The sequence below is a fragment of the Pelophylax lessonae genome, assembly GCF_965119305.1.
Source record: "Pelophylax lessonae genome assembly, chromosome: 10".
Lineage (NCBI taxonomy): Eukaryota > Metazoa > Chordata > Amphibia > Anura > Ranidae > Pelophylax > Pelophylax lessonae.
The window spans coordinates 86969879-86990236 of NC_138777.1; the positions used below are offsets into that span (position 1 = coordinate 86969879).

At 42.5% G+C, this 20358-nt stretch overlaps 1 long non-coding RNA gene across 1 annotated transcript in view; it reads left to right on the forward strand.

Moving 5' to 3' along the window:
- LOC309565002 overlaps positions 1–20358 on the forward strand; it is a 403393-nt gene that overhangs the window by 51211 nt on the left and 331824 nt on the right. Inside the window, exon 2 of the long non-coding RNA XR_014225774.1 lies at positions 17903–18047. This is a non-coding gene — a long non-coding RNA (uncharacterized lncRNA). The remainder of the gene's footprint in view (positions 1–17902; positions 18048–20358) is intronic.

Genomic DNA, 20358 nt, shown 5'->3' on the forward strand with positions numbered 1-20358 from the left:
CCCTGAACCCACCTACATTTTATCTTATCTGTCCATGTGCACCAGGTCGTTTACAGTCATTTGCAGGCAGTTGCGTTCAGGGACTGTTTTTAGAACGCAATTATTTGCGTTAGAACGTGTGTTTCCCGGCATTTCAAACGCACAAACGCGTCCTAACGCGTCTGAACGCGTCCGAACGCGTCCAAACGCGATGACCCGCGTTTAGCGTTCGTGTTTTTCCATTTTAAAGGGGAATAATTTTTTTGACCTCTAGGAACGCTTCTAAACGCAAACGCCGCTAAACGCCCGCTAAACCGAACGGACGTTTCAAACGTCCTAAAAATTCCAGCGTTCAAAGGGACTTTTAACAACGTCCCGTGTACATGGAGCCTTAGAGACTGCACCATTTTATTTTTTCATTTTTTCTTGTCGGTGTATGGGACTTTATTCACCTATTTATTAATCACTTATATATGATTTGTTGATGCACTTTGTATACAGTTATTTGATTATGTTATATATGGACTCACATAACATTCTATTTTACATTTAGTGCACTTTAGGGGAGCGCAGCATTGTACACTTTAGGTGTAGTTTATATCACTCATACGTTTTCACGGTTTTGTTGCAGCCCCCTTTTTGGTATATACCAACATATAATTGCACTTTTATATATTGCACTGTATAGATTTAATTTAAATACATACTTTTGAGTATTGTTCACTTTTTTCCATTTGCGCAGGTACTATTGGCGATTAACGTCAATTTTTTTACCATCCCAAGGAAATTGTTTTGCATTTTTGGATGTGGTTCGGGCAATTAGAGTTTACCTGGCGGCTACTGAATCTTTCAGGAAATCAGACTCTCTTTTTGCCCTTACTGACGGACCTCAAAGGATTGGCTGCATCTGCTGCGATCATATCCAGATGGAGCAGGCAGATGGTGGTTCAGGCTTATTCACTGAAGGAATATAGAAAAAGTTTGCGGAAGATAAAGGATCCTCCACAAAAAAAGAGATCAACGAGGGGCACCACTGAGGTAAATTGCAAAAATGTGTAGAAACTTTATTTAGGCACTTGTGCCAATATAGAAGATTATATACAGGTGAAAGGATGTGGCACACCAAATACAATAAAATAATTAAAAACAAACAGTAGTAAATGGACAACCATCAACCCGGATTGATGTAGAAAACTGATGAAAAATACACAGTGGACCTGTGATAACGTAGAAGGTTCGGTATTGCACTGTCCCAGAATGCCAGTAATTAGTATAAGGTGAACAAATACAGCAAAGAGATCCAGCACAGTCCCAGGTACCATGGAACATGAAAAATTGATTGAACCACAAACAGATGCCTCATTAGAGAAGGGCTAGTGTTGGAATAGGCTTTATCATTGGATAAAAGTATTAAATGTCAGATGTAAAGGGACAAACAACGTCAGCCTTCAAGTCAACAACAAGTTCCAGTTAGGGCCGTGAATGGTATAGCAGGTGCAAAATGAGAAGCAGTTCTTCTAATTTACCATGTAGAGGTCATGGATGCAGGCCGTAACGGCCGTAACGGAGATCCAGGCTCCACTGTCCCTGGAACATGCCCATAGATCAGAGGACTAAGGGAAAGACTGATCCCTGCTCAACATCTCCACACCCCTAGATTTCTAGAGGTGTGGAAACAGGATTGTATATCTAGGGGTATTCACGTTATGAAACTTATTATTGAGGAAGAACAACTTCAACTACAGGAATTACAATTAGAGATAGAGAAAAGTACTGCCGCCCTTGAAAACTTTAAAGAACAGGAAGAATTTGTTAGACTTACTGATAGCCTTAAAAAGGAAGTAGAGCGGACTCAAAAAAATCTTAAAACGACCAAGCAAAATAAGTTCAAACAGAACATCCTTGACTGTGAAAAGGAGGATCTATTTTGACCCCACCCAGATCAGGAGTAGAAGCAGGTCCAGAGGGGGACATAGGAACTATAGGAACACTAGTTGTTATAGAGGACATTTTTCCGGCAGTGATTCTGAGGGAGGGGAGAAATCAGTGACTTTTTTTAGAGTCGGGGATAGACCCAGAGACCAGTGGGAGCAGTCATCAATATCAGGAACCTCTAAAGGTTATTCAAAAAGAGAAGGCGAATCCCAAAATAAAAAACAGAGAAAATCAGTACAAACTAGGATCACAGAGATCGACAAGGTCACACACCCAGAAAACACACAAATAGACGTGGCTAGTAGAGACTTAAAGGTGGTTAACCTATCGGGTTTTGACCTCCAGGATAGACATATTACATTACTGAGCTGGGGGTTATCTTTCTCTCCAGCCTCCTCAATGTCAGAGTTTGAGGTCTTCAAGGACATCAGCCTCTTTTTCAGGAGGGTGATCTTTCAGATGTGGCACCATAATCAAAAAACTGACTCTGGACAGGAAGCCCCACTTACTGAACAGGATAGGGAGGCCATTGACATGCTGACTTCTCTCTTGTTGGAGGGGGGCCTTCCTGAGATCGGTGCTGAACCTGAGGACCCAATCAGACGTGATGCCAATCTTCGCATCAAGTCCATGAAAATGCCCTCTCTAGCCAAACACAAAAATATCAAACTGTTTTTGGATTTGGTACACGAAGATCTGCGTAAAATTAACCACTTTACCACCGGAGGATTTTGCTGTCTTACGTCCAGGCCACTTTTTGCGATTCGGCGCTGTGCGAATTTAACTGACAATTACGCGGTCGTGCGACGCCGTACCCAAACAAAATTTACGTCCTTTTTTTCCCACAAACAGAGCTTTCTTTTGGTGGTATTTGATCACCTGTGCGCTTTTTACTTTTTTGCGCTATAAACAAAAAAAGAGCGTTTATTTTGAAAAAATAACAATATTTTTAAAAAATTTTTATATGAAATTCCCCCCCAAAAAAATGTAAAAATCATATTTTTTAAAAATATTTGGCCAATTTGTTTTCTGCTACCTATGTTTGGTAAAAAAAATCACGATAAGCGTATTTTGATTGGTTTGCGCAAAAGTTATTGCGTTTACTAACTACGGGAAAGATTTCTGTCATTTTTGTTTTTTTTTTAACGCGTAATGGCGGCGATCTGCGATTTTTTTTGCGGGACTGCGACATTGCGGCGGACAGATCGGACCCTTGACTGACATTTTTGACACTTTTGGGGGTACCAGTGACATTACTGCAGTAATCAGTGCTATATATATGCACTGTTACTGTAAAAATGACACTGGCAGTGAAGGGGTTAATTTTATTGGAGAGGGAGGGGTTAATGTATGCCTGGTGCTTACTGACGTGTGGGGGGGGGGGGGAGGTGACTGAGTGACAGAAGGACAGATCGGATGTTCAGCTATGCTGAACACTCCGATCTGTCAGTCCCTGTCACTTAGGAGATCCGCCTGCTCTGTTTACACAGGCGGGCGGATCTCCTCACTCGATTCCCTGACGATCAGGGAAGAGCGGCGGCGATCGCCGCCGCTGCTCCTCCCCTGGCCCGACTCCTGCTGTGACTGAAAACAGCGGGAGCGCGCCTCCGGCGGCGCTCGAGCGCCGCCTACAGGGGGGGGAGTCCAGCGACATAGGTCTACATCGCTGGACGGGAACGAGCCACTGTGCCGCAGTAGCAGCACTGTGGCTGGGGCTAAAGTGGTTAAATGGCAAAGAGAGGGCACTGATAATCTCTCCAGGGCAGAACAAACAGCCATTCAAGAGCTTGAGGAGGCACCTGGTCTGGTTATTAAGGGCAGCGACAGAGGGAACGTGGTACTGCTTAGTGAAGACATGTACGAAAAAGAAACTTTACGACAGCTGAGAGACGCTAGTACCTATGAAAAACTAAGGGACAGTCCCTTTCCCTCCCTTGTCGCTGCCCTTAACCAGAAGATTTCTCTGGCAAGGGAGCCTGAATTGATCTCCAAAAAAAGAAGCAGACCATCTTACTGTTAACATCTACAACAGCCGTCATTAAATGGCGGCCCACGGTTCAGGAGCGGCCCACACAATGCTTCCGCCCGGACCCGTCGCCACTGTAAATAGTCATTGGTTTGCTGGGACCGCAGGTGTCCCAGCAACCAATGACATCCCGTGTGTGCGCCCCGCTTCTTCTTCGGCTTCCTCCCTGCCGGTGTTCTGAAAGAGGTGTCATCGGCCGCGAGTTGGGGAGTGACGTCTTGTGCATGCCCCGCCCCCCTGCTCCTAACTGCGGCTCCTGACTCTCTCAGCCTAGCCGCGAGCTGGGGCGTGATATCACATGCACGCCCCACCCCCCTGATATTCGCGGCTCCTTTCTCTGGCATTTTCCGCTCCCAAAAGGTATGTGGGGCACATTTTTTTGTTGCTTATTTTTATAAAATGCAGACTTATGGACATGTTTTGTTAAGGGGCAGACTTATGGGCATGTTTTGTTAAGGGGCAGACTTATGGGCATGTTTAAGGGGCACACAGATGGGCACATTTGTGCCCATTAGAGTGCCCCATAAAATAAAATATGCCCATTAGAGTGCCCCCTAACATAAAATGTGCCCATCAGCGTGCGCCTTATTTTATGTTAAGGGTCACGCTGATGGGTATATTTTATGTTAGGGGGCACTCTAATGGAGATATTTTATGTTCAGGGGCACTCTAATGGAGATATTTTATGTTAAGGGGTACTCTAATGGGCATATTTTATGTTAAGGGGCACTCTAATGGGCATATTTAATGTTAAGAGCAACGCTGATGGACACGTTTTGTTTTGCCCATCAGAGTGCCCCTTAACATAAAATGTTCCCATCAGAGTGCCCCCTTACATAAAATATGCCCATCAGAATGCCGCTTAACATAAAATGTGCCCATCAGCATGCCCCCTAACATAAAATATGGCCATCAGCGTTCCCCTTATTTTATGCTAAGGGTCACTCTGACGGGCAAATTTTATGCTGAGGGTCACGCTGATGGGCATAAATAATGCTAAGGGTCACCCTGATGGGCATAAATAATGCTAAGGGTCACGGTGATGGGCAAGTTTTATGCTAAGGGTCACGCTAATGGGCACATCTTATGTTAAGGGGCACTCTAATGGGCATATTTTATGTTAAGGGCCACTCTAATGGGCATATTTTATGTTAAGAGCAACGCTGATGGACACGTTTTGTTTTGCCCATCAGCGTGCCCCTTAATATAAAATGTTCCCATCAGAGTGACCCCCAACATAAAATATGCCCATCAAAATGCCCGCTAACATAAACTGTGCCCATCAGCGTTCCCCTTATTTTATGTTAAGGGTCACGCTGATGGGCACATTTTATGTTAGGGGGCACTCTAATGGGCACATTTTACACATTTTATGTTATGTTAGGGGTCACTCTGATGGGCACATTTTATGTTAGGGGCACTCTAATGGGCATATTTTATGTTAAGAGCAACGCTGATGGACACATTTTGTTTTGCCCATCAGCGTGCCCCCTAACATAAAATGTGCCCATCAGAGTGCCCCTTTACATAAAATGTGCCCATCAGAGTGCCCCTTTACATAAAATGTGCCCATCAGCGTGCCACCTAACATAAAATGTGCCCATCAGCGTGCCCCCTAACATAAAATGTGCCCAACAGAGTGCCCCCTAACATAAAATGTGCCCATCAGCGTGCCCCCTAACAAAAAATGTGCCCATCAGCGTGCCCCTTATTTTATGTTAAGGGTCACGCTGATGGGCAAATTTTATGCTAAGGGTCACGCTGATGGACACATTTTATGTTAAGGGGCACTCAAATGGGCATATTTTATGTTAAGAGCAACGCTGATGTACACGTTTTGTTTTGCCCATCTTTCGGAGTCATAGCACAGACTTCAGATTCGGACCTCGGCCCAAAGAAAATTTTAGCGACCGGACCTCCTTGAATTTTAATTCATTACCCCTGATCTACAATATACCCACATTCTACACCATTCCCAAACTCCATAAATCCCTATCCAACCCACCGGGTAGACCGATTGTGTCTGCCATAGGCGGTCCACTGGAAAGAGTGGGAAAGTTTGTCGATTCCCTGATCAAGGAAATGGTTGTTGACTTACCGTCCTATGTCCAGGACACGAGGGATGTCCTGAGGAAACTCTCGGGCATCTCGATTCCTGAACATATGCTGCTAGTCGGCATAGATGTCAAGACCCTGTATACATCAATACCCAACGAGTGGTCTCACATTTTCTTCAACTGAAATTCCCATATTTAGGAGCCCATAATGAGTTCATTGTAGAGCTACTGGATTTTATGTTAAGCAACAATTACTTCCAATTTCTCAATATATTCTATCAGCAGATCAGGGGCACCTCGATGTGGGCACCGTGGGCACCAGCCTACGCTTGTCTCCACCTGGGTCTTTGGGAGGAGCAGGTTATCTATCCATCCCCAATGTACCTCAGCCATTGTCACTTATGGCTGAGGTACATTGACGATGTCCTGCTCCTCTGGGGGGGCACTTCCCCAGAACTGGAATCTTTTATCCAGGAGTTAAATCACAATGATCGCAATATTAGATTAACCTACACGGTCACCAGTAACAACCTACCCTTTCTGGACCTCCTTATTTCCCAGGAAAACCAGATGATCAAAACCAAAACCTTCCGTAAGGAAACTGCGGCTATCACTTTATTGGTCGCTGATAGCCATCATCCCAAATCACTAATTGAGGGTATTCCGGTAGGGCAGTTTTTGCGTTTAAAGAGGAACTGCTCTGATCCCTCGGATTATCAAACAGAGGCCAGGGACCTACATAGAAGGTTTAGGGAAAGAGGTTATTCCAACAAGGTTATTAGAAAAGCACGTAAGAAAATAGCCCCTAAAAAGAGAACAGACCTCCTATTGGACAGGGACAAACAATCTTCTCTATCATCCAATTCCCCACCTTCATACCCCCGCATAGTGACTCGCTTTGGCACACAGTGGGATCAAGTTAAGTCTGTCCTGGAAAGACATTGGCAAGTACTTATGGTTTCACCACTGGTTGGTCAAATCGTCAAAAGAGCGAAGAACCTAAAGGACAGCCTTACTCATTCCGAGTTTGTCAGAATGACTAAAAGTGGGAACTGGTTAACATCACTACCTCCCCTGAAGGGAATGTTTACTTGCGGAAGATGTTCCATATGCAGATTGGTCATCAGGTCTAATTCCTTCTTGAGTTGTGATGGTAAGGAGGAGTTTAGGATTAACAGTTTTAACTGTCAAATGGCACGGGTTATTTATCAACTAATATGTCCATGTAACAAGACCTACATCGGAAAAACTAAAAGACAGTTGAAGGTCAGTATTGCCGAACACTTAACAGATATTCGTAAAAAGGTGGACAATAAAACCATACCACTACACTTTTTACAATATCACAACTCTAATCCGGAGGGTCTACAAGTGAGAGGCATTTACGCCCTAAAGCTGTCAGCTAGAAGGGGGGACTTTGACAACATCTTGTTACAGAAGGAGAAACTCTGGATCTACAAGATGGGGTCACTTGTTTCCCAGGGACTGAATGTAGAGTTCAGCTTGCAACCTTTTTTAATACAATAGACACCTTAGATACCATCTTACTCCTTGAGGAGGGGGCCTGTCTCTCTGATCTATTTTTACTCCATCTATTTGATTTATTCTGCTACCAGTCACTGTTTAAGTTTAGTTGGTATGTCATCCTGTCCAGTTGGAATATTGAAATATTCAAATATTCACATTACCACTGTGACCTTTTGGTCTCTGTTCTATGTGTTAACTGACTCTGCCTTTTGCCCCTACCTTGACCCCCTACAACTATGTGTGTGACAAGCCCTGCTTGAACGCTTAACTATTCGACATCTATATTTAACCTACCTTTATGTCAACAGGGGCTGAGAACATCAGCTCACAGCATACGAGGCTTACTGCACCTTAATGGACCTATGCATTTTTCCTCCTATTTTTTAGGCAAACTATTTAAGCATTCCCTATGTGCCCTATATGTATTTATGTACTGAGAGATGATCAGTAGGCCTACGGGGGGATAAAATGTACTGAACCACCTGGGGGAGACACATATCACCACCAGTAGTTCTCTGTACCTGCCCAAATGTTTTTATTACCTGTATAAAGAATTTTTAAGTGTATATAATATATCTTTTTATCCTTGATAACAGTATATTGTTTATCTTTGGCTTCATAGCTCCACTTCCCATGGGACTGCATGGGAACGTTTACCTTGGGCATGTTCCAGGGACAGTGGAGCCTGACGCTGGTGGGTGTATAGGACATATGGAATCCCTATTAGGTTAAGTGGTGACATCTTGTGGAGAAATGAGGGTATTGCACATGTCCGGTCTGGATAGGCTACCGCACCTCCACTTGATTAGATAATCAACTGACCACTATATATACTGAACTCTGTCCCCCCCACCTCTAGCTCTGAGGAAACTGGCGTCTTGCCAGTGAAACGCGTCAGCGTGTGCATCACTTGCCCATAGTTCATGGACTGGCTACCTCTGTGACATCTGGACTATCGTACGGATGCCTCCTCCTTGCGCCTCCGCCTCCTGTTCACTACACCGGACGTGACGTCAGGCCGTATCCGATGGCTCTGGCTTCAGACCAGGAAGTGCCTAGAGAGAGTGAAGGGAGAGCGCTACATGAAGAACGCCTACTCCGGTTTGTCCTCTTATATCTATACAGAGGTACAGACATCCCCGGATCTCCGTTACGGCCCGCATCCATGACCTCTACATGGTAAATTAGAAGAACTGCTTCTCATTTGGCACCTGCTATACCATTCACGGCCCTAACTGGAACTTGTTGTTGACTTGAAGGCTGACGTTGTTTGTCCCTTTACATCTACCATTTAATACTTTTATCCAATGATAAAGCCTATTCCAACACTAGCCCTTCTCTAATAAGGCATCTGTTTGCAGTTCAATCAATTTTTGATGTTCCATGGTACCTGGGACTGTGCTGGATCTCTTTGCTGTATTTGTTCATCTTATACTAATTACCGGCATTCTGGGACAGTGCAATTCCGAACCTTCTACGTTATCACAGGTCCACTGTGTATTTTTCATCAGTTTTCTACATCAATCCGGGTTGATGGTTGTCCGTTTACTACTGTTTGTTTTTAATTATTTTATTGTATTTGGTGTGCCACATCCTTTCACCTGTATATAATCTTCTATATTGGCACAAGTGCCTAAATAAAGTTTCTACACATTTTTGCAATTTACCTCAATGGTGCCCCTCGTTGATCTCTTTTTTTGTGGAGGATCCTTTATCTTCCGCAAACTTTTTCTATATTGTTGCTGAGCTTGATCAACGGTCACCCTGTGGGGGATTTTTACTTCTGAGTGAATTTCTCATTCATATAATCATTAAAGGCCGTTCTTGGGAACACCCTTTAGGTTTTTTCTATTATTCACTGAAGGGTCAGGTTCCTCCTTTCCTGGTGAAGTTGCATTCTACTAGAACGCTGAGTGCCTCTTGGGCTTTTCGCCATCAGGCGTCAGTGATGCAAGTTTGCAAGGCGGCAACTTGGTCACCAGTGCACACGTTCACAAAATTCTACAAGGTAGATGTGTTAGCATCTTCAGATGCCTCTTTTGGCCGCAAGGCTTTGCAGGCTGCTGTTTAAAAGAGACATTTTTTTTCTCTTTGAGGGTGTATGTTTTTCCTGGGTGAGCTCCAGTTGTTCCTGGTTGAGCTCCTTGTTACCTGTTTGGCTACGTTAACCTTTGGGGAATTACGTTCTTCTTTTGCGTTGTTTTTCCCACCCCTCATTAAAATACTGCTTTGGGATGTCCCAATGACTAAAGAAGATATGAAGCTGCGTCTGTCAATGAATGATAGAGAAAACTGGATTTTTGTCTTACCGTAAAATCCTTTTCTTTGAAGTTCATTGACAGACACAGCACCTGCCCCTCTAATTATGAGTGGAATGGGGTTGTTGCCTTCTAAATACTGCTTGCAACAAAACTAAGGGCTGTAGCAGAGTGTGTGGGGTATGCCTGCAGGGACAGCCCCATGGGCGTGGTGAAAGCTTTTTCCTGCCTATTGTCCTATTCCTGATGGGAGGAGCATAACCCAATGGCTAAAGAAGATATGAAGCTGTGTCTGTCAATGAACTTCAGAGAAAAATGTTTTATGGTAAGACAAAAATCCAGTTTTTCTTGCATGAACATTTTTTAAAGTGTATTTTTTTAAATAAAATTGCATTTAAAAAATCGCTGTACAAGTATATATATATATATATATATATATATATATATATATATATATATATATATATAATGATAGGGGTTTCTGAGTAAATTTTTTTTAGCAAAAAAATGATGATGTTTACATGTTGGAGAGACATATCAGAATTGGCATGGGCTGGAAGTGTTTAATTACCAAAATGTCCATAAAAGAGAGTGCTTAATTCACTAACCCAATGCCCTGTAAGTGCAGTCTAATCCACCCCTGCTCTGTGTAAAGTCCCTGCCTTTTACATCAGGAACCCTCTTCATATCAGAATTACCCTACCTTCCCCTTTTACTTTGAATGTCCCTCCCAATACATCAGTGTCCTCAGAGCCCCTCCCACACATCTGTCCTACCTTTAAAATAGTACAGCAGGGTGGCAGGGGCAGGAGGCTGAACAGGTCTGGATGGATGCAGATTTCTGCTCTCTTCTTAACACTGGTGGTGGTGTGAATGCCTACCCTGGATTATTTTCATACATTCCATGTTGTAAGGATGCCAGCCTACCTGCCCCTTAAAGACACATAATGCTGTGTGGCACCAATAAATAGAGTACTCTGGGAAATCTGAGATTTCACATTAACATAAGTGTACTTTGATCTTCTGTTCTCAAAGGTCTGCTAGCAGAATTATTGGGGTAGTATAGCACACCCAAGCACCCCTTGGTTCCACCACTGTGTGGTACCTCTCTTCAGGTCATCCCCTGGATACACCACTGTAGAGGGTTTGATTTGCAGAAAATGGAATGCTATATTGCACAAACCATCCTTTACAAAAGGGAGAGTAGCATCAATGTATTACCTTGCCAGCAGCCTGTAAAATTCTGTGAGAGGATAAAAGATTCTGTGGCTCAACAGGGCTAGGTTTTGCAACAAGTGGTTCTAACATTTAGGGCAGTATGCACCCAGGGATGAATTCCTGGAACCAAAGAAGCCTTTCATTATATGGCCTCTCTCTGAACTGGCTGTACAGTAGAGAACCTGTCTGTGCATAGACTTCTTTATGATGCTCATACCTCAGTTTAGGGGCTAATATTTAGTATTCTTAAAGCGGAGTTCCGGCCACAAAATCGACATAATGTGTTTTGGGCCATCTGCTTGCATTTTGTCACCTGAAAAAAAAAAATGGATAGTTACAATTTTTTTTTTTGTTTACTTACCTTGTTATTGAAGTAAAATATACTCACCTTTCTTCCACTTCCTCCCTCTGCGGGCGCGGTCCGCGCCGTCACTTCCTCTTTGCATTGATTCCTGGGAGCTGAATGTCATTGCTCCCAGGAATCAATGCGCCTGCACCGGCCCCGCTCGTCACTTCCGGTGCGGCGCCTCATTCCCTGCTAAACAGCTTCTGGGCATGCCCAGAAGCTGTATAGGGATGACGCGCCCGCACCGGAAGTGACGAGCGGGGCCGGTGCAGGCGCATTCTGTGAGAAGAGGACAGGAAGAGGACGCGCTGGCTTCAGCTGCCCACATCCGAGATGGCAGCGCTGGAGAAGAAATTTTCAAGGTAAGTATTTCTTCTAAAAGGTAAGTGCGACCCGGGACAGTACAGAGGATATCCATTGTGGAATGTACTAGCTCTGACTGTCCCCGGGGTATTTTTATTGAAAAAACATTTTTGTGGCCGGAACTCCGCTTTAACCAGGGTTCCATGGAACCCTAGGGTTCCTCCAGAGGGTGCTATGGGTTCCCTAAGCTGTAGCTGACTGACCTTACCTTTTATGGAATATGCATAGCTTTGAGGGTCAAAAAGCCAGCACATGACACCAATAATCATATTAGCTGTCTGTAAGGGGGTTTTATGACCACCACTGAAAGGGTGGCATTCTTCCCAATAGCCACCAATGTATTGAGTTCTCCAAGAACTGAAAACTATTTTAAGGGTTCCTCAATAAAGGGGTTGAGAGGCTGATTTAAGTAGTTCATAGACGTCTATTCAGCTCACCAGCACAGAGCAAAGAGACCATGTAAACAAAGTCAGGCTTCGAAAAGATAAAGTAAGAAATGGTTCAGCCTGAGGTCTGCATTGTTTTCCATTGTAGGTGTACAGGGAAAGGTGCGTTAGAGATTTTTGATATGTAACCTTAGTCATAATATAAACTGTTTATTGCCAAATGTTTTATGAAGGGACATCACAGGTCACATGATAGTTACACATTGGATGCTGACAAGTGGAGTTTGGAGGCAACGGTGTCTCTGGAAAAACGGTGTCCGTGAGTACAGAGGAACTTGCCCAGGGGTCTGCCAGAAAGGGGACCACTCCAGAAGCTAGAGTCAGTGGACAGGCGTTAGCACACTGGTGTTGAGAGGAAAGGGGGTGCCAGTTACAGAACCCTGAAGAGTATAACTAAAACAAGAACCTTTAAAACTATCTTCACTTCAGTGGCAAGGTGAAGCAGCGGCCTTGCCGCACACTATATCTAGTTGTCCTAAAGATATTGCATAGTTGGAGTATCCCACTTATCCCTTCTCCCAATCCAGTTCTCAATAAAAATACAAAAACCAACATCCCCTGGATTGATTATTGACTGAGCCAAGGACTTTCAATGCTGTTTGTTTGCTATCAGTTGCTAAGGGTAACCCAGGGGAATCCAGAAAGCGTAATTCTCAGCAGTCCTCTAGGGGGCAGTGCTACAAATATGTCATAATTTACAGTGTTGTGAAAAGTATTTGCCCCTTTCCTGATTATTTTTTTTTTTTTTTTTGCATATATGTAACACTTGTAAAACAAATTTTAATAGTACACAAACATATTCTGAGTGAATACAAAATGCACTTTTTAAATTATGTCATTTATTAAGGTAAAAAAGGTGTCCAAATCTGCCTGGCCCAAGGCTGTAAAAAAGTAATTGCCCTAACCCAACCCCCCCCCCCCCCCTCCTAAATCATGAACTGTGATAGAACACATTTTCTTATCGCAATAGACACAACAAAGTACTACACCATTATCGCCAGACAGAAATGTTAAAGCAGGACTTCACTCTCTCAATCAACATGAACTATTTTTAATCCTTATGCTGATAGTAAATAGATAGGAAAGTATATCATTTATTTGTTTTAAACTTGATTACATACAGTGGGTACGGAAAGTATTCAGACCCCCTTAAATTTTTCACTCTTTGTTATATTGCAGCCATTTCCTAAAATCATTTAAGTTCATTCCTCTTCCTCATGAATGTACACATAGCACCCCATACTGACAGAAAAACACAGAATGGTTGACATTGTTGCAGATTTATTAAAAAAGAAAAACTGAAATATCACATGGTCCTAAGTATTCAGACCCTTTGCTCAGTATTTAGTAGAAGCCCCCTTTTGATCTAATACAGCCAGGAGTCTTTTTGGGAACGATGCAACAAGTCATTCACACCTGGATTTGGGGATCCTCTGCCATTCCTCCTTGCAGATCCTCTCCAGTTCTGTCAGGTTGGATGGTAAACGTTGGTGGACAGCCATTTTTAGGTCTCTCCAGAGATGCTCAATTGGGTTTAAGTCAGGGCTCTGGCTGGGCCATTCAAGAACAGTCACGGAGTTGTTGTGAAGCCACTCCTTCGTTATTTTAGCTGTGTGCTTAGGGTCATTGTCTTGTTGGAAGGTAAACCTTCGGCCCAGTCTGAGGTCCAGAGCACTCTGGAGAAGGTTTTTGTCCAGGATATCTCTGTACTTGGCCGCATTCATCTTTCCCTTGATTGCAACCAGTCGTCCTGTCCCTGCAGCTGAAAAACACCCCCACAGCATGATGCTGCCACCACCATGCTTCACTGTTGGGACTGTATTGGACAGGTGATGAGCAGTGCCTGGTTTTCTCCACACATACCGCTTAGAATTAAGGCCAAAAAGTTCTATTTTGGTCTCATCAGACCAGAGAATCTTATTTCTCACCATCTTGGAGTCCTTCAGGTGTTTTTTTAGCAAACTCCATGCGGGCTTTCATGTGTCTTACACTGAGGAGAGGCTTCCGTCGGGCCACTCTGCCATAAAGCCCCGACTGGTGGAGGGCTGCAGTGATGGTTGACTTTCTACAACTTTCTCCCATCTCCTGACTGCATCTCTGGAGCTCAGCCACAGTGATCTTTGGGTTCTTCTTTACCTCTCTCACCAAGACTCTTCTCCCCCGATAGCTCAGTTTGGCCGGTCGGCCAGCTCTAGGAAGGGTTCTGGTCGTCCCAAATGTCTTCCATTTGAGGATTATGGAGGCCACTGTGCTCTTAGGAACCTTAAGTGCAGCAGAAATCTTTTTGTAACCTTGGCCAGATCTGTGCCTTGCCACAATTCTGTCTCTGAGCTCTTCAGGCAGTTCCTTTGACCTCATGATTCTCATTTTCTCTGACATGCATTGTGATCTGGAAGGTCTTATATAGACAGGTGTGTGGCTTTCCTAATCAAGTCCAATCAGTATAATCAAACACAGCTGGACTCAAATGAAGGTGTAGAACCATCTCAAGGATGATCAGAAGAAATGGAAAGCACCTGAGTTAAATATATGAGTGTCACAGCAAAGGGTCTGAATACTTAGGACCATGTGATATTTCAGTTTTTCTTTTTTAACAAATCTGCAACAATGTCAACAATTCTGTGTTTTTCTGTCAGTATGGGGTGCTATGTGTACATTCATGAGGAAGAAGAATGAACTTAAATGATTTTAGCAAATGGCTGCAATATAACAAAGAGTGAAAAATGTAAGGGGGTCTGAATACTTTCCGTACCCACTGTACATCCCAGGAGTCGAGGAATGTTTTTCTAAACTAAGCACACCCTCTTGCTTGCATACCTGAGCTAAGGGCAGATGGATTCCTGAAAGTAAATGCCACACTAATCATCTGCCCTTATTCAAGATGACCACCACCAGAGATGCTAGGGGGTGTTTTTCAAAGTAATTTCTCAATGGACGCTTAGATGGATGGGCGGGTTTGTTTTGATCATTAAAAATTAATTAAAGCAGTGGTAAACTCCACTTTGTGACTTTTACCTACATGTAAGATTATAATAAAGCTAAACTGGGTAAAATGAATATCTCCTAAACGTGCACCATTTAGGAGATATTTGTATGTTTTGCAGCCAGTGACTTCACCAGCGTATGCTAAATGAGCTCTGAATGGACAGCATACTTGAGTGTGCAGTCCATTAAGAGTGTTGTGCCGGGGACTGTGACTCCTGTGTGCATGCCTGGGAGTGACATCATCACAGCTTCGCCATTCAAAGGTCCGGAGCACGCAAACCTAAAAGGAAGAACAAACATCACTGGAGGGCTTAGTTTTAAGGTAAGTCTGTCATATTGTGCCAGTATGCAATACATACTAGCCCATTATGACATTACCATGCAGGGGAAACTGATTTTTTTTTTTGTGGGAGTTTACCACTTTAAATAGCGTTTTTCGTTTGTGGTCCTCAGATGCAGTGTAGTTCGGCTTAAAGAAAGGGTAACTTATGTGATAAGGATAACATTACTTCTAATGTTAACCCTGCTCTCCCCAGTCCTCTCCTCCTGCTCCCCTGATAAAGCTTTTCAACAACAGTACAGGTCAGGGGTGTCCAACCTGGGCCCACGGGTCACATGTGGCCTGACACGCTAATGAATGCAGCCTAACAAAAAATTGTAAAACTAAACATGTTGATTTTTTGGGAATTTTTTTTTTAAATGTGTATACAGTTAACGAACGCATGCGGCTGAAGAAAACATTTACAGTGTTTCTTTATTGGACTTCCACTCTTCACAATCACGCTTTATTCCAAAGACATGCTGGTAGGTTAATTGGATCATGTATAAAAAAAAAAATTGGCCCTACTGTGTATGTATGTGAGTTAGGGACCTTAGATTGCAAGCTCCTTGAGGGCAGGGACTGATGTAAATGTACAATGTATATGTAAAGCGCTGCGTAAATTGACAGCGCTATATAAGTACCTTAAATAAATAATAAATAAAAAGATTCATGTCATCAGTTTTCGGCAACACCTATATTTGTGAGCAACTATTTTCAAGGATGAAGCACACAAAGGGCACAATTAGAAACAAAATATTTGATGAGCACCTTGAAAATTCATTGAGAATTGCTACTACATCCATCGAACCAGATATGGTTATTTGTTTGTTTTTTGTTGCCCTCTTAATAAAAAAATATTACAAAATAAAACGTTTTATTATTAGATAGGTATATTACCTATATCAATGATCATTAACTTGAGATCTGTCCGACTTTTTCTGCTCATTACGTATCCTTATTATTAGTGTATTTTATGTGTGGCCCAAGACAATTCCTCTTCTTCCAATGTGGCCTGGGAAGGTCAAAAGGTTGGACATCCCTGCCTTAGATGGAGCCAAATAAAGTCTCCACTATTCCTGCCTGAACAGAGCCAGGCCACGTTTATATAATTTACATAATTTCCAGAGAAATGGGAATTTATGTAATAGTCCAGGCCATACTTGTGTAATGTAGATGGATATAGCCCCTAATTTCTGTTGCTGGACTGGATACATGCATAAAAAAATGACAGGGTGCCAGCCCTGAGCAGGTTAAGGCAGTGGAGACTTCAGTCATTTGCATAAGAGGCAGTGCTTTTACCATGTTTAATGGTAAGGAAGTTAGGAGGTCGTATACAAAGTCTATATTAACCACTTCCCAACTACCTGCCGCAGTTGTACTGTGGCAGAGCGGCCCTCCTGCGTGAACCGACATAGGTATACGTCGGTCAAACGACTTCAGCTAGGGGGCGAGCGCCGCGCCGCCGCTGGCGCGCTCCCGCCCCCACTTGTCAGCGGGGACTCTAATGCATGGGGAGTCGGGTCCCACAAAAAATCGCAGATCGCTGACATTACTAGTAAAAAATAACAATAAAAATGACATAAATCTTTCCTGTAGTTAGTAGACGCGATAACTTTTGCGCAAACCAATCAAAATACGCTTATTGCGATTTTTTTTTACCAAAAGTTTGTAGCAAAAAACAAATTGGCCTAAAATGTTAAAAAATTTTGATTTTTACATTTTTTTTTTTTGGGGAATGTTATATAGCAGAATGTGAAAAATATAGTATTTGTTTTATTTTTTTTTTCAGAATTGTCGTTTTTTTTTTTTTTTTTTCTTGTTTATAGTGCAAAAAATAAAAATTGCACAGGTGATCAAATACCCCCAAAAGAAAGCTCTATTTGTGGGAAAAAAGGACATCAATTTTATTTGGGTACAGCATTGCACGACCGCGCAATTGTCCGTTAAATTAACGCAGTGCCAAATCGCAAAATATGGCCTGGTCATTAAGGGGGAAAATCCTTTCCGGTCCAGATGTAGTAGATGATTGTTTCAGATTAAAAACAAGTAATTACCTTGGTTACTGAGTATTGTGTCTTAAAATCATATTTACAAAAAGATGGATTTAATTGTCATGAGATAGGACCCACGATTTGTACATGTGTTATGCAGTTTCCCCATTTCAATATATTGATATTGTATTTGTGTATTGTGTAAATACTTCCTCCTGTAAAGTAATCGTTCTTTAAACACCCCACTATTGTATGAACCATCCCCCCACCCACCACTTGTATAAGGAGTCCAGTAGTTGGTCTATTAAAAGAAACCCATGCAGCAGAACAGCATCCTCTTAGAGACCCTTACAGCTGCTGGCATTTTGCACTACATCATGGATTTACATTGAAATCCGAGCTGCTCCTTCCTCTACATATTTTGAATTTCAGATTTCTCTTTTTGATAGAATCTGTCAAATGTTGAAGATAAAGAAATCCTGAAAATTTTGGTCTCTGACGAACTGAGAACTGCCTGGAAGTGGATTCTGCTTTTGATGTGAAGAGGCAGTGAGTGCCAGAGGAAAAGACATTCATTAAGGAATAGAATAAAAGGTATGTAAAGCTTTGCTTTATTGCTTTTCACTCTGTTCTTTTCTTCTGAGTTTAATAGACATTTAACAATCACTAAATGGTCCCACAGCACTCCTAAATTAATTGTTCCATCCTCTTCTCTATTTATTTGAATCCTTGAAGTCTCTTTTAGACAAAAATGTAATCTTTACTTTTTCAATTGACTGCATGGGTATTGCTTGATCAAAGCAATGTGGCATGTAGAACCATCCAAACCTAGTACTTATTCAAACTTGTTAGACACATTGCGAATGTACAAAGGAACATGGAATTCTGGGAAAGGAGAAGTCGCTCCTCTATATATATTGTGAATTTCTTATTGTCTTGTCATCGTTTGTTCAATGACATGTAACATGTGTGTTTTAGAAAGTTCAAAATCTCTTCCACAAAACCTCAGTATTGATTCGTCATGTACGTTAAATGACATTATGGTATTAGGTTGGATAAATCCCCAGAGGCAAAGCGTAATCATTCACATTTTTTTCTCCTTTTGTTGTTGTCATCTTAATGCTCTCTTTTAATGCCATTGGATTTGGAATATCTTCGGAGGCCTATCTTTTCTTGCAGTTATAATGAAAGATTTTACATTACTACTTACTCACAAGAAATGTAAAATGTAAGATCAGCACTGAAATATCACACATAAAAACACATCCCAATAGCGAACTGTTGTCTTTGACATAGTTGTATGGATTTATGGTTGTTTTTCAATTGCTTTTTCGAAGGTACAAAAATTTAAACAACTGTGTAGGTAAAGTGTTTGTGGAGCCTCTTGCTGGAACTGTGCTGTGTCTTTAGCACCGACCTTTTTCATCTGAATGTGTACCAAAGGAATTATTTTCACACTTTAATGGGCCATACACACTATAAGATTTTCTGAAGACTTTTTCCTTTAGACTTACCAAAACCATATAATATGAGGTCAAACCTAAACACTTTCAATTTGTATGCAATCTGGCAGGCCCTTGCACTACATAGAAAAGGTAAATCTGAAGGAAATCTAACCACAAAAGTTGGATAGTGTGTTTCCAGCTTAAGGCTACGTTTACACTTGCTGTTGTGGATGGGGGGCCTTAACAATATGTGGCTGAGATGGGTTTTAATAGCTCCCCCACATCCATGCCAAAGGCCATTACAGTGCAGGCAGTTGTGGCGTGGTGGTGTAGGTTTTTAGGGGTCATAACAGGCAATTAGAATGTGACATAACGCCTCCTCACCACCTGTCAAACACCTTCTGAAAAGCTATATCCACTGTGGATTACTCTTCAGAGGGCAATGCTCATGAAAATGAGCCCTTACACTATATGCCTATTATTGCATAAAGTCTAGAAATGTGTAGATTCTCCCTCTAGTGGCTGTTTTTATGTCACTTAAAACACTCAGCCTATCTAAAGCAAAGTTTCACTCTCAGCACATAATTTACCTAGTATGGATCCCTTCCTTTCACACTATCACAAAAATGTATAAAAATTAAATACTTCTTTATGCATGTAGTCCCCCTTACCAATTCACCCCCCCCCCCACATACACATACACAGACACAGTGCCTAGTTTCATGCATAGCCCCCAAGCTCCCGCAGCCTACTAGGATACTCATGTCAGGAATCCCAGGAGGCAATTAAAAGATGCATATGCACCACAGAGCATCATCAGGGGCCCAGCAGTCTCTTCTTGGTTCTTGCAGTCTATTCCCTGATGACACAGTGGAGTGCATGTGCGTCATCATGGGGCTTGCCCCAAAAACAAGGAAAAGACAGCTGACTCCCGATAAAGTCAGAAATGAAGATGACAGCACTGGACCTAGTGTGCAGCAGCAAAGCGTCAGATCACTACAGAACGCAACTGGATTTGCTGGGTGTGGATATGTATATTGAAAGTGTCCCAGCAAACTAGGTAGTGGATTGAAAATAAGAAAACAAAACAGAAAAGTGAAGTAAATATACTGTAAATATACTATCAGGAAGTCATAATGATGCATATGTAGCGAAATGCATTGAGGTCCAGCACGCCCGACGTCACATCTGGTTTGCGGTAATTACAGCTTGGAACGCGGAAGTAAGGAGCGGCTTCATGGTGATCAGTAGGGATGATCGAACGGTTCGGGTCGACCATTGGTTCGACCCGAACATTGACTGTTCGAGGTTCGGCCGAATTTAGAACTTTTTGCTGAAAAAGTTCGGAATTCGGCAACCAGAACCGACCAAAATGCAATGTGACAGGAAATGGGCTTTAAAAGCCCATGATTGGACCAGAACCATTAGTAAAAGCTAATTGAGGGGGCAGGAGAATGCTA